Source organism: Pogona vitticeps, chromosome 3, assembly GCF_051106095.1.
Source record: "Pogona vitticeps strain Pit_001003342236 chromosome 3, PviZW2.1, whole genome shotgun sequence".
NCBI classification, from domain to species: domain Eukaryota; kingdom Metazoa; phylum Chordata; class Lepidosauria; order Squamata; family Agamidae; genus Pogona; species Pogona vitticeps.
In genome coordinates, this window is record NC_135785.1 from 113,751,730 (window position 1) to 113,765,857 (window position 14,128).

The window sequence follows — 14,128 nt, forward strand, 5'->3', positions numbered from 1 at the left end:
GAGAGTGTGAACGTTTGTTTTTCTTAACTAAGTAGTCTGTTTTTCTGATTTACCTAGTGAAGTATATTTGTGTTTTTACATGAGTGCAAGAGGAAGGAATGGGATATGAACTAATCTGGACAGTAGAGGCGAAGGGGTGGTTTGCTTTACTGATTGGTAACATTTAAAGTGTTAAAGATCAGAAGAAGGGCAGGATCTGTTCTCAGTAATCCCACAGTGTGTAGGACTTGGAATAATAGACTAAAGTTACAGGAAGTCAGATTTTGGCTGACTATCAGGAAAAACCTCCTATGTAACTGTTAGAGCAGTACAACAATGGAACCAATTACCTTGAGAGATGGTGAGCACTCCAAAACTGGAGGCATTCAAGAGAAAATGAGGCAACCATCTGTCAGATATATTTTAACTTGTATTCCTGCATTAACCAGAGACTTGGACTGTAAGAACTTTTAGGCCCCCTCCAACTCCAGGATTCTGTGATTTACATCCTGGTTTTTCTCCAGTGATTTCAGGGCAGATTTCCCTCTTTCTACATTACCTTCATAACAGCCTTGTGAGATAGACCATATTAAAACAGTGTAGCATGGCTAAAATCACCCAGTCAGTAGATCTCAAGTCCCCATTTAACAAGGTAACTTTTGCACCACACTACCTTTAAATTGGCTCCTTTTCAGACAGTCCATTGGGCAAAATCTGTTGCCATTGTTCCACTGATGTAAATTGGATCAAAGCCCTCAAAATAATAAATTTAAATTAATTGAAAGCTTCTTATCCCTGGGGAAGCATTTGGAATCCTCAGGTCAGTGGGCAGGAGCTTTCGCAACTTTTAAAAAAGCCATAGCCAAATAAATCCCTGCCAACAGTCCTGATCCCAGTAGCTGCAATGCAGCAGAGAATATCTGACTGGCAGCAGAGAAATTCAAATGTAGTGAGGGCTGCAAAGCAGGAGAGTGGCATGTGAGTGCCATTAATCTCTAGGGGCACACATTGATTCTGCTGTTGCTGTACATTTTTCTTATGTATTGATATACTTCATTGTACAGTGGTGCCTCGCTTAACGGCGATAATCCGTTCCAGGAAAATCACCGGTAAGTGAAAACATCGCAAAGCAAAAATAAAAAGCCCATTGAAAGGCACTGAAAACATGCGTTCCAATGGGCTTAAAACTCACCGTCCAGCAAAGATCCTCCATATGGCAGCCATTTTCACTGCCTGTATAGCGAGGAATCCGTCCCTAAACACAGCGGGGAGCCATTTTAAGTTACCTGGTGGCCATTTTGAAACCGCCGATCAGCTGTTTAAAAATCATTGTTTTGCGAAGAATCGGTTCCCGAAGCAGGGAACCAATCATCGCAAAGCGAAATTCCCCCATTTAGACCATCGTTTTGCGGTCGCAATTTCGATCACAAAAAGATCATTGTAAAGCGGATTCGACGTAATGCGGGGCAATCGTAAAGCGAGGCACCACTGTACAGTACAGTCCATCCCAGAATGTGTCCATGACCGTCTGCACTTGACACCTTGCAAGGAGTTAAGAGTGTTCATTATGTTGAGCCATCGTGACCCTCGCCGTAGCATTGGCAGATTCGCATCACTGGTTAGCCTGATTGGGTGGAGCTGTTTAGTAGTTTGGGTGGGGGTGGGGCGCGGGGGAGGGAAGGAGCAGGAATGGTTTGTTTGATGGAACTGTCATCTTGTTACTCTGATAGAACTGAAAGAGTCCGAGAGCCATTACAACTCTTTAAAGTCTGATGGAGAAGGGCAGCAGCTTCCTTTGCCCTTCCATCCTAAGCTCTGCTGTCCGAGAATCACACAAGCAGCTTTGGCTCCTTCAAAACAGGGGTCTTTATTTGTACTGTAGTGCAAGCTGGATCCATTATGAACCAGAAGGGCGGTCCCTTCTAAAACAAGGAGATGAACTGGTCAGGTGGACAAACTACTCCGGATGATACCGTTTGTGTCACCATAACACCCAGTAGGCATCGATTTCTTGTCCCTTCTTGAAAGCTAAATGCAACTTCGCCTGATAAATTATTGGATGTGAAACCACCAGGGGAAACAAGGAATCTCTAGGTAGGACTTGAAAATAATGGATGGGTGTCTGCAAATGCGGCCATAAGAAGCAACTGCATGTCCCCTACTCCCTCCAAGCTTCTGTGTAATTTTGTACTCGGTTCATTGCCTGATAAACACCTGCATTTTAGTTCAGTGGTTTAGGTATCTGGATGTGGAGCCAGAGATTCGGAGTTCGATTCCCCACTGCGTCTCCTGTGAGTAGAGCCAGCCTGTGTGGCCTTGGGCCAGCTGCACAGTCCCAGGGCACCTTCAGAAAAACAGGATGGTAAACCACTTCTTAGTCTCTACCTGGCAAACTGGAAAACCCTGGAAAAGGTAGCCATATGCCAGAACTGACTTGATGGCACAGAATTATTTGCTCTTATTAAGGTATGAATTAAAGATGTTAACACCTGATAAAATGCTTCTGTCTGAAAGGCACAGTCTAAAAGCAATGCTTTAGGAAAAAAGGAATGAGCAGTCATAAAATCTGAAAAAAGAGGGAAATTAATGCATCGTTCTGAACAAGGTATTTATCTCTCTCTTGTGCACGGATGAGTACATAACTAGCTGCTCTAATATTTATTCCTATTATTGCAAATGTAAATATTGCCAATAACTCATGGGATTTTTGCATTACATTTCATATTTTAGAGAATGATTTAAGTCCACAGAAAAGCAAACATTTATCTTTTTCTATTGTTCGCATTACTCTCTTGAGTTCCAAGCAAATTGTGCCTACTTATATTTTATGATTTTTAGACAATTAAAATATTTTATGAAGGCAACTAAAAGTCCTCCCCAGAGTTAGCAGCAAGATTATTGATTGACTAGTGCTGTATTAAAAGGGGAGGTTGGGGTGTAAAATCATTCTTCAAAGATTCATAATTTGCTTCTCTTTGATGTGCTAAATACAGCAACCTCCTACACTGTTCAGACTCCAGGGAGAGATTGCAGATTCAAAACATTTATTCCTAACAATGCGTCAGAGTTACTGAAAATAGTTCACACTTATGCCTTACTGCCAGTTTTAGAAGCAACTCACACGTCAAATTACTGCAAACATTTACAATACCAACGTTCTTTCATTACAGTAAAACTGCAGTAAGAGCAATGGAGGCCAGTCTCTCAGGGCAGGGAGACACAGGTCTGCTTCACATTCAGCCTACCCAGTCCTGCTTGTCTCCTTATCAGAGACAGGGTTTGGGTTAAAGAGACAGGAGAGATGAGCTGCAGCTGGTAGGGATGTCTCTAATTTGGAGGCAACATGCCGCTTGGTGCCCCCCAACTGAGTTATAGAAGGTATGGATGGGGTGAAATAAGGCAGACTACGAGTGAGTGAGTTCCAGGCTGCCTCTCTGTATGGATGCCCATTTTTGCTGCTGGCTCAACCTTTTTACCTTGACTCCGCCCACTATTAGTTTCTGTGTTTTCTACCCCATCACCCCTAGTGGGCATCAGCTGTTACCAACCGTAGGATTAACATGAATAGAAGGTCATGAGACACAGGGAAAGACTACATTCCTCTTAGGCTTGTCCCATAATGGGATGGAGGCTAGAGTTTGAATGTAGCGGAATAGGTTCTCTTCAAATGCTTTTTAACAATGAACACTAGGTTGGATCCAGATTTAGTAAGAACTAACATGTTGAATTGACTACTCAAAAGCCTTTGTGTAGACCACAACAAACTATGGCAAGTCCTTAAAGAAATGGGAGTGCCAGACCACCTCATCTACCTCCTGAGAAATCTATATGTGGGACAGGAAGCAACAGTTAGAACTGGCTATGGAACAACTGATTGGTTCAAAACTGGGAAAGGAATACGACAAGGCTGTATATTGTCCCCCTGCTTATTTAACTTATATCCAAAATACATCATGTGAAAGACTGGACTGGATGAATCCCATGATGGAATTAAGATTGCCAGAAGAAATAATAACAACCTCAGATATGCAGATGTGCAGATGATACCACTCTGATAGCAGAAAGTGAGGCGGACTTAAGGAACCTCTTAATGAGGGTGAAAGAGGAGAGTGCAAAAAATGGTCTGAAGCTCAACATCAAACAAAGATCATGGCCACTGGTCCTATCACCTCCTGGCAAATAGAAGGGAAAGATATGGAGGCAGTGACAGATTTGACTTTCTTGGGCTCCATGATCACTGCCGATGGTGACAGCAGCCACGAAATTAAAAGACGCCTGCTTCTTGGGAGGAAAGTGATGACAAACCTAGACAGCATCTTAAAAAGCAGAGACATCACCTTGCCACAAACGTCCACATAGTCAAAGCTATGGTTTTTCCCAGTAGCAATGTATGGAAGTGAGAGCTGGACCATAAAGAAGGCTGACCGCTGAAGGATTGATGCTTTTGAATTGTGGTGCTGGAGACTCATGAGAGTCCCCTGGACTGCAAAAAGAACAAACCTATCCATTTTGAAGGAAATCAACCATGAGTGCTCACTGGAAGGACAGATCCTGAAGCTGAGACTCCAATACTTTGGCTGTCTGATGAAAAGAGAAGACTCCCTGGAAAAGACCCTGATGTTGGGAAAGTGTGAGGATGAGATGTTTGGACAGTGTCATCGAAGCTACCAACATGAATTTGACCCAACTCCGGGAGGCGGTGGAGGACAGGACGTCCTGGCGTGCTCTGGTCAATGGAGCCATGAAGAGTCGGATACAACTAAATGACTAAACAACAACAAAACATGTTGAATTAGACCTGGGTGCACCATCATTCTCTTAAGTGCCACTAGTTTTGATGAGTCAATTCTAAGTACATGGCAAAGTGGAAATCCAGCTTGTTGAATGGAAGTGTTAGTATGTGAGGGATGGGAATGATTATCAGCTGTGGGTCCAATGGCTATTTTTAGAGTATATATTTTAATTGCATTTTAATTGTTTTGACTTTTTATTGTATTTTAAATGTTGTAAGCTGCCCAGAGACCTTTGGGTAGTGTTGGCGGCATATAAGTCAAATAAATAAATAAATAAATAAATAAATAAATAAATAAATAAATAAATAAATTTGGCCGGTGATGATGAGAATACCAACCTAAAATGAATTAGAAGTATAGAAGCACTACTCTAAGCTATCATGCATTACTTTTACTGTTGTTGCTGTCCTGCCTTTCATTGGCTGATCTTTCGTTGGTACTGTCTTGAAATCTCCCCATGCACAAAGACATACAGGGTGACTGTGTTTTGTCCAGCTCTTCAAGGATCTCAGAGCAGCATGCATGCTATTCCACCTGCTGCTTTGAAAAAATTCACAATGACCCTGCCAGGTAGCTTTGGCTGACAGAGGGAAACCGTGATAAGCCGGGTCTCTAAAGACACAAGACTAGTTTCCCTTCTTAAGACTTCCATTACACGTGCATCCCAGTCCCCTAGACATGAGGAAAGTGCGGTTAGCTGGGCAACTTGCTCCAGGCCACTGCAAAGCAAAGGCCTTTCTGTTTTCAGTCCTTTCCTAGCATTTCTCACCAGAGTCCTGCCCAACACACAGGGGTCGCTGTAAGGGTCAGCGTGCACGCACGCACACACACAGACACACATCTACCCCAGGGCCCCATAGTCTGCTGGAGAATCCTGGCATTTCCTGTTGATCCCTATGCTTACCTTCCTTCATACATGGAAGGCAGTTCCCCATCCCCTTAGGGAGAACTGCTGTACACAGCAACCAGCATGAACAGTTCTCTGTTTCATCTGGTGTTATAAATACAGTATTCTGTATCATATGATCACAATCAAAGCAAAGTTTGATACAGCCAAAGAGAGGATCTAAGGTGATGCACATTGAAGGGAAAGCTGAGGAGGAAAGAGAGAGATCATAAAGTATCTACAAGATTTATTACTACCTAGCTTGGCAACCTAAATGGTGCTGACATAGATTAAATTTTTCACTGCGCACACACTCTGCAGTATTTTAACTAATTGATTACATTGCTTGCAAACCACTTTCCTAATAAAAGACAGCAATGCTGCTTCCAAGATAAAAACCAATAAAATAAAAAAACTATTAAATGTACAACAAGATAGGCAGCATCCAGTCAAGTCGATACTAAAGATGGGTGCCTAAGAGCATCTAAATGGATGGATATGTTCTAACTAAGCAGAACATCACCATTTTACCAGACTTGAGGGGAAAATAGGAAGCTGCCTTCTATCAGGACATTGGTCTGCCTCGGATCCATGTAGTCAGTCCTGATTAGCAGCAGGTCCTAGGTAAGAGACTTTCCCAGTCCTTCCTGCAGATCCCGAACATGGGGAACCTCTGCATGCAAATGTATACTTAAGACTCAATTACACCAAGAACATAGTGATGCAGTGCAGTCAAGACTCTGCTCATGACCTGAGTTTGATCTTGACGGACTCAAGTAATCAGCTCAATGTTGACTTTGCCTTCCATCCTTTGGAGGTCAGTAAACTGAGTAACCAGCTTGCTGGGGTAGGGCAATGTGTAGCCTACGTACTTAAATTATAAACTACCAAGAGAGGATGTCAAGTGCTATGGGGTAGTAACCCACACGCTTTGCTTCAAAGTACAGCTACTCCCTGAAGGGGAGTTCCTTCCACAACGCAAGGGCCATCAGAAAGACCTTCCTTTGATTCACTCTATAATGTTACTCTGGTTTAAGTGGCATGCCCAGTAGTACCTCCAGTGACTACCTACCTCAGTGAAGAGGCCAATCAGCAGTGAAGGAACTGCTTTCCTGGATCGCCTGCACCAAGCTACTCAGGCCCTAAACTGGAGGTAGACATAGAAGGCACACAGGGTGTTCAGTGCACAGGGGATTAGAGAGAGTCCATCTTGATAGCAAGCAGCATGTTTACAGGTCCACACTCCCTTTCTCTCAGGAACAAAGAAACAAGTGGATTAAACAAGATGCTCCTTTGCAACAGTTCAGCTCAGTGGAAGGAGTTTGCTATTTAAGCAATTTGTAAGTAAACAAATATTATAGCCAGAGAAGGGTGCATGTGATGATGTTCTCCAGTTCTAGGAGGAGCAGGGTGAGTGTTTTCTGGTTCTAGAAAAGCCAAAGACGTTCAACCAGATTTCCCTCCCCCCGCCAACATTTCTGTCCAGTGCTATTTTGCAAACCAGGGAACCGCTGCTGCTGTGGCTCTCACTTTCTCCCACAAAACGGAGGGTGTTTGGCAAGCTGGCTTTACCATCTAAGAATCATCCACAAATATTGTGGTGGCAAGGTGTTGGAAATGCTGCCTGGAATCGGGGTATGAGTTTTAAAAGGAAGCATTTCGCAGCTATATTGTGTTCAGAGGGTAACGAAGGTTTTGCCATCCTTTAGCTTTGCCTCTGAATGTAGCTGGAGCTCCCCCTCTTGGTTCAAAGTGCTCTCTTTGGCCATTGACTTCTCCCACTGCTACAGAGACGCCCCCTAGAGAAGGAAAAGGAAGCAGTGCCTGGCTTTGATTTAAGACAAATGTGCAGAGAACTCTATCCCAAGAGGGACAAAAGAGAAAAAGAAACACAGAGATGAGATTTTGTTTCCAAACACGAAGTTTTCTTTTATTAATTATGTTAACAAGAATGACAAGACACGTACTTCCCACCAGTATCTCATGTCAATCTTTGGTGCAAAAATCCAGACTGCAAAGATAGGAATGTTTATGCGTTTCTTAATCTTTACTTTGATTTTACAGAGAAATACTGTATCAGATTATGCATTCCTAATGAAAACTTGTATTATTTTGTTGTTGTTGTTTCCATGTTCTTTCAAATAAAGTTTAAAAAAACCATGTGGAGGTGACAGTGAACAAAGGATGTCTTTGTAGGAATAAGGTAGCACTTAACTCCCAAAGATTATCGCCACAGGAAGAGCAAAGGTCCAGGGGAGGAAATCGTGAAGCATCCTGCCCATATCTGAGTATGATTGGTGTGGATGAGACAAAGCAACTACCCTTTCCCAGAAAATAAGACCTAACCTGAAAATAAGCCCTAGTACTGTATGATTTTTCAGGATGCTTATATTATAAGCCCTACCCCCCAAAAAAGCCCCAGTTAAGTGAAACCGCACCCTCCACCATTGTGCAGCAACCAGAAGATGGCATGACTGTATTTGAATGAATGTAGATTGTTGCACATGAAAAAAATAAAACATCCCCTGAAAATAAGCCCTAATGCATTTTTGGAGCAAAAATTAATATAAGACCCTGTCTTATTTTTGGGGAAACACGGTAGGCTGAGTCTTAGGGATGATTTGCATCATCAGCAGAATCACCTGGTAGGCCTGTCTCCTTTTATGTATACTGTGAAAAAAAAACACACACATTTGCATGTGCACATGTCTATATATTTATATGTACGTATATGTGTGTGTACACACACATACAGTACATACATATACACACACATATATATATACACATATATGCATATACATACACATACGTATCCTCTTACACAGAAACCAAACAGCTTATGATTTCCAGTTAAATAATCTGCATAAGGAAGTTTGGGATATAACTATCAATGATAAGCTTGCATATAATATAAAAGTTAAGAGGGGGATAACAGGCAGAGATGAATTTATAGCTATATGGGGAGAAGTTATCGGTTTTATACTAAAAAGGGGAAGAGGCAAAACCCTTGCACGAGTCAATGCAATTCTGGTAGGGACATGGGGCTCAACAAGGGTAAATGAGCGATCAGCCAAGGAGGCAGGGCAGGGGAGCCTGTGCTCCTGCCGGTGACTGGTCGAACAGGGAAAGAGGGGGAGGCGAGGAGCCCTGCACTGGCTGGTGGGGGGGGGATCCAACCAGGGAGGCATGGAGAGGGAACGAGCAGCACCTGTGGTGCCACACATACCAAGGCATGTCCCTCCAAACTGCGGTTCGTGCCCATCTCTACTCCCAAATGGTCCTGTGTGGAGTGGGGAAGCACTGTGGTTTTAGATGTTTGTTAGACTTCTTTTTCTTTCTGTGTTTGGGGGGGCTTTGTACAAATAAATATTCCTAATAAAACAAACAAAAAAGGAAAAGGATGAGCTAAACTTTCTCCCTGATGCATTTGCTTTCTATGTGCATTGAGGCAATAGCCATTTATCCATGCAGGCAACTCACCCCCAGCGTCACCACACATACACACCCTACAGCTTGATAAAAAAAATCCATTACCATGTGACACTCTTGGTCCCTATAATCTGTTTGACTTAGACCCATAAACCTGGTCAGTCACTGAGTAAATATAGAGTTTGTTTTAAGACCAAACTACATAATATATGGGATTCTATGCATTTTTCATCCATAGTGTGCCTTTGTTCGTTCACGTGTAATCTAAAGGAACCTGGGAGATATTGCATCTGAGTGAGTAAGAGGGAACAGGAGAGAAAGAGCCCTGAAGCCCTTCTCTGCTCTTTTTTTCAGTTCAAAAATGCACTTACAAATGTGGCATAAAGATGTTAGGAATGTCACAGGCCAGGTGATCGAGACCTTCGATTTCTATATATACATTGGGAGCATAAAGCCTCTTTTCAAATACAGAAATGATTTTATGAACCCTCAGATTGAAGAAATAAAATAAGGGCTATGCAATCTGACATACAAAAGAACAGAAACGCATAATGCTAACAAGTTAGTAAATGACTCTGCAATGGTAACAGCAATGAGTTATTGGCTAAAATCCAGTAGTGAAACAAAGCAAGAGTAGGCCCACTGAATTGCTGTCCAACCTCCTTCTGCACAACTAGCCCTGATCCTGCCAGTGGCCATTCTGTCTCACAATCATTCTGCCACTAATGGCCTTATCCTGTACCTTACCTTAACCTGCATCTGCAGTCAGTAACCAGTTAAATACACTAAGTGGCCATTGTTGTATACAAGGAAACAGGCCTATGTGCCAGCTGTGCAAGCCAAATACACAAATCTCTCTTTCTCTCAAATCCCAGCCCCTTAAAACCTCTCTTAAAGAAATGAATATGAAGTCATCCTATCTGGATAAATTTCTTCATCCTATTTAGTGTAGGATCCTTAAAAAACAATAGCTTTTAAACTGAAGCAAGTGTGGCTAATTTATATACTTCAAGAAAACCTATTCATAGCCAAGGGCACAATCCACCAGAAAATGGATCCATTGCCACTATGCTTTATTTCGGTGGAGCCTGCCCAGGAAAATTAATTCCTCCTCCAGGAAATATTCATCTTTAAAATGTATGTTATTTTGGCCACCTACTCAAGTATTCTTCTTGTAGATGATTTGTCGATGTTGTCATTGACCTATTACACCTATTTACATTTCTCCCTCTGTGGGAATAAAACAGCTACTGTACAAGTAAAACAGAAGGGAACACATGCCTTTTGCAATGGATTCTGAACCAAACAGAACAGAACAGAATGACCAGCAGATGGCAGAACTGTTCCACGTAGTGTTTACTGTGAAGCACACATATTTGTGGGTATATTATAGTGGATTTTTCAAAACATTTTTCATGTACTTTCTTAACCTCATAGACTGCTAAGCAGCCATTTCCTACCAGACACCACCACTGAATCATCAGAGATAGCTGCATGGATGGAGCCCACTCTTGTGGCTATAAGGAACTGTGAACTGGCCTGCTTATTCAGCCCAGGCAACTACAAAGAATGCTCAAATACACTCATGAAACCATTCCGTGAAGCCAGAATCACTCATACTTCTCCCCTTAGCAGGTTTCATGGTTAGCATAGCAGTGGGGAGGGAACTGTAATGTCTGATCACTGCTACGGAGAGAGATGTGCCTCAGACTGCAAAGGCCGCAACTCAAAATAAAGAGGCAAATGTTCACATCAACATCTGGCCCTCACTATGTGACCCATCCAAGTCTAAGAACCACCACTTTCTTATATGGCTTCAGGTAGAAAAACAGAGAGGCTAATTGTTTGTCATACTGCGCAAATTCATCTCTTTGATAATTTCAGACCACCCCTCCAGTTCAAGGCCTCTTGCATGGCTCTTTGAACACTGAATTCTCCACTATGATTCTTTTCACATCTTAGTGCATCTTTTAGATGGTCTAAACTTTAAAGCACACATATCAGAGAAAGCCTTGATTGCCTTCTGTGACTTCTTTGCAAAGGATTTTGGAGAAACCCCTCCTATCCACTGTGATTTAGGTATCATGTTGATTACGTTAGAGGCCATGACAGTCACAATGTGTCACATTTGCCTTCTTGCCTTGTAGCCTAAAGACACAGACAGGGCACTAGGACGATACTTACATCTGAGCTCATAACCCTTGACCTTCTGGGTGAATTAGTACGGCTCCAGGGTGGCCAGACTGCATCAGTGGCTTAAGCTGATAATTCAGCTATACTCTCTCCTGGACTAAAAAAAAAAAAAACCCACAGTTGACCATCCTCAGCCATGCCCTGGGAAATTTAGGTTAAGACTCCTAGTTTGCTTTACACAGTGGTAACCCTGCCAAGCAGAATAGGTAGAAATCAGAGGTCTTTTACATAGCTCCACCTGAAAAGCAGGAATAATGACACTGCCAACAGCAGAATGCTGCTAATAAAGTTCCTTTTTCAATGTTCAGAGTCCATGTCACCTCTCTCACACAATGACATAATGTAATGCTCACCCCCAAATCAAGAATTGTATTGTTAAATGAAGTGGAACCTGCTGCTTTCAGTGACAGCAATTCTATTGCATAAGCTGAGTGGCATGAGATACTGACCTCTAAATTTTTTTAATGAGATTTTTTTTAAAAAAAAAAAACTTTTTTTACTTTTATGGTTAAAATGCTTCTTCTCTGACATATTCTATAAGGGTGCTAGGTTTTAACTTAAAAATGTTCCCTAATTCAAAGACCTTAATTGTAGAAAATGATTATATTTCTAAATCTAATACTATGAAGCAATGTATTCATAAAATTTTTAAAAATGAAAAGGGTCTACCAGTTCTTGGTTTGGGGTATCAATTTTACCAGGTTCACATGCTTCTGTATAAGTACTTATATTAATCTTGTATCTTGTACTAAAACCAGTATTATTAGGAAAAAAATTGCAATTCTCAGACAGGGTCTAGCTCCAGAAATAAGTATTTGTTAACAGCAATATATGAAGACAAGAAATAACAGACTTTACCACTCCCGTTTTCCAACTCTGACTAAAGTATGTCTTGAGTCCCTCCACCGCCCCCAATGTTGGAAATTTTGGAAACACTATCAAGATCTCCAGGAGTACTTTTCATTAGCTTACCTGAACACAGCTGATTCCTTTAAAACAGCAAACTTTAGCTACTGACTCTCTGCAACTTCAAGCAGACAAAATCAAAACGCTTTATCTCTCTCTCTGAAAGTGCATGCTTTTAAACACTGGAAGCATCAATAAATAGAGCGTTATTGGAGACGGAGTCAAGCTAAGCAAGGAGATACTCAAAATATACCTTAACATTGTAAAAAGCAAGAGAGCACTTTCGGGGGGGACAATCCCATGAACAATTTGAATCTTTCTAAGAAATAATTTAACCCATAATTTAAATCAGTTTCATTTCAAATGCAGCTTGTTGACAAGTTTTACAAGATCAGAAAACACAAGATCAGAATGCAGCAGCCTGGATTTTGCCGGTGCTAACAGCACTCAGCACTTTATCCTGGTTTGTATCAACTCCTCTGGCTCCACTTGGTTTAGCAGCCTGATCCAAAGTACTAGTGTTGCTCTGATCCTAAATGGCAAGAGGCTGAAATATCTGAATGGGTCTCTCATAAGACCCCTCCCTAGTCTCACAGAACATATTTGGAAAATCCTACTTTTGTGTTTATTCATCTCTAAAGGCGTTACGGAACACAATATTTTTACTTGTTCCATAGACTGTCGAACTGTTTTCATAGCACAACACAAACTTCCTTGTTAATGAATTTTATGCAGCAGATTGAAACTGACTATGCATTGGATTCAGGCCAGTGTTGCAAACATTGAGTGCTTATGTCCAAAATCAGTCAAAAGCTGGGAGAAATTTCAATAACTGAAAGGGGATGTAGTGCTGTGGCTAAGAGGCTAAGTACTATGAACTTTAAAATGCTATATGGATACTATAAGTAGTATCCCTTCGTCAGATACACAGGAAGTAAATAGTCAATGCTACTTTTAAATGTAGTGCTGTACTTAAAGATGAAACAGACTGTGTCAACGTGGTTGTCTTGACTTAGTTCCTACAGGGGTCTTTCAAGTGCATTGATTAGCATCTAAAGAGATCCCCCCCCCCCAAGATTTACCTTTGGAACTTACAATTTAACAGGTGTTACTTTCTTATTCCTGTGTGTTACATGTCAGTCAAGACAATTCAGACTTATGCTAACTCTAGTAGGGTTTCCAAAGTATAGGAGCTATCTAATGCATAATTTTACCAGCTCTCTTAGCCACCACCTTGTGAGTTTCCATAGCTGAACAGGAATTTGAACCCAGGTTTTCCAAACCCTAGTCTAATATTTTATCCACTGTAACATGCTGGCTTCTAATTACTCCCAATTTATCTGACACAGTAATAACTGTACTTTAATCTTCACACATTTGTTCGTTTCTGTAATTTGAGTTGTTATTCTAAGACAAATCCTTAAAGGAGCTTAGTTCTGAGCAGAGATGCAGAACGCTGCGCTACTGAAGTATCAATACATTGATAAGGACTTAATCAGTGATTAATTTAAGGTTTTTAGTGGACTGATACAAGTAATATACAAGAAAGAAGCTAATCCAAACCCAGCTGACCTCAGCAAGACATTCTCGGTATCAGGAACAAAGCAAAGCCATCAGGGTTGCTTCTAAAAAGAAACCCAGACCATGCAATAAATGGCTGAGCTCAAACAGGCACCTACATTTACTTTCCATATGAATAGAATAAGACACATTTAGGCAAGATCAGAAAAGTATCTTCCAGGATTAACAAGAGAAGGATCATAACCACAGTTTTTTCTCCAAATTGGAATCCTAGAAGACACCTTTCCTCTCTGCCTTACATGACATTCTTAGCCCACGGAGCATTCTCCCTTTTTGTCAGAAGCTTTAAAAAAAGTCTTCAGGGAAGTACTATGTCGTAACAGGAAATGAGCCTTAAAAAGGCCTCACTAACATGCTG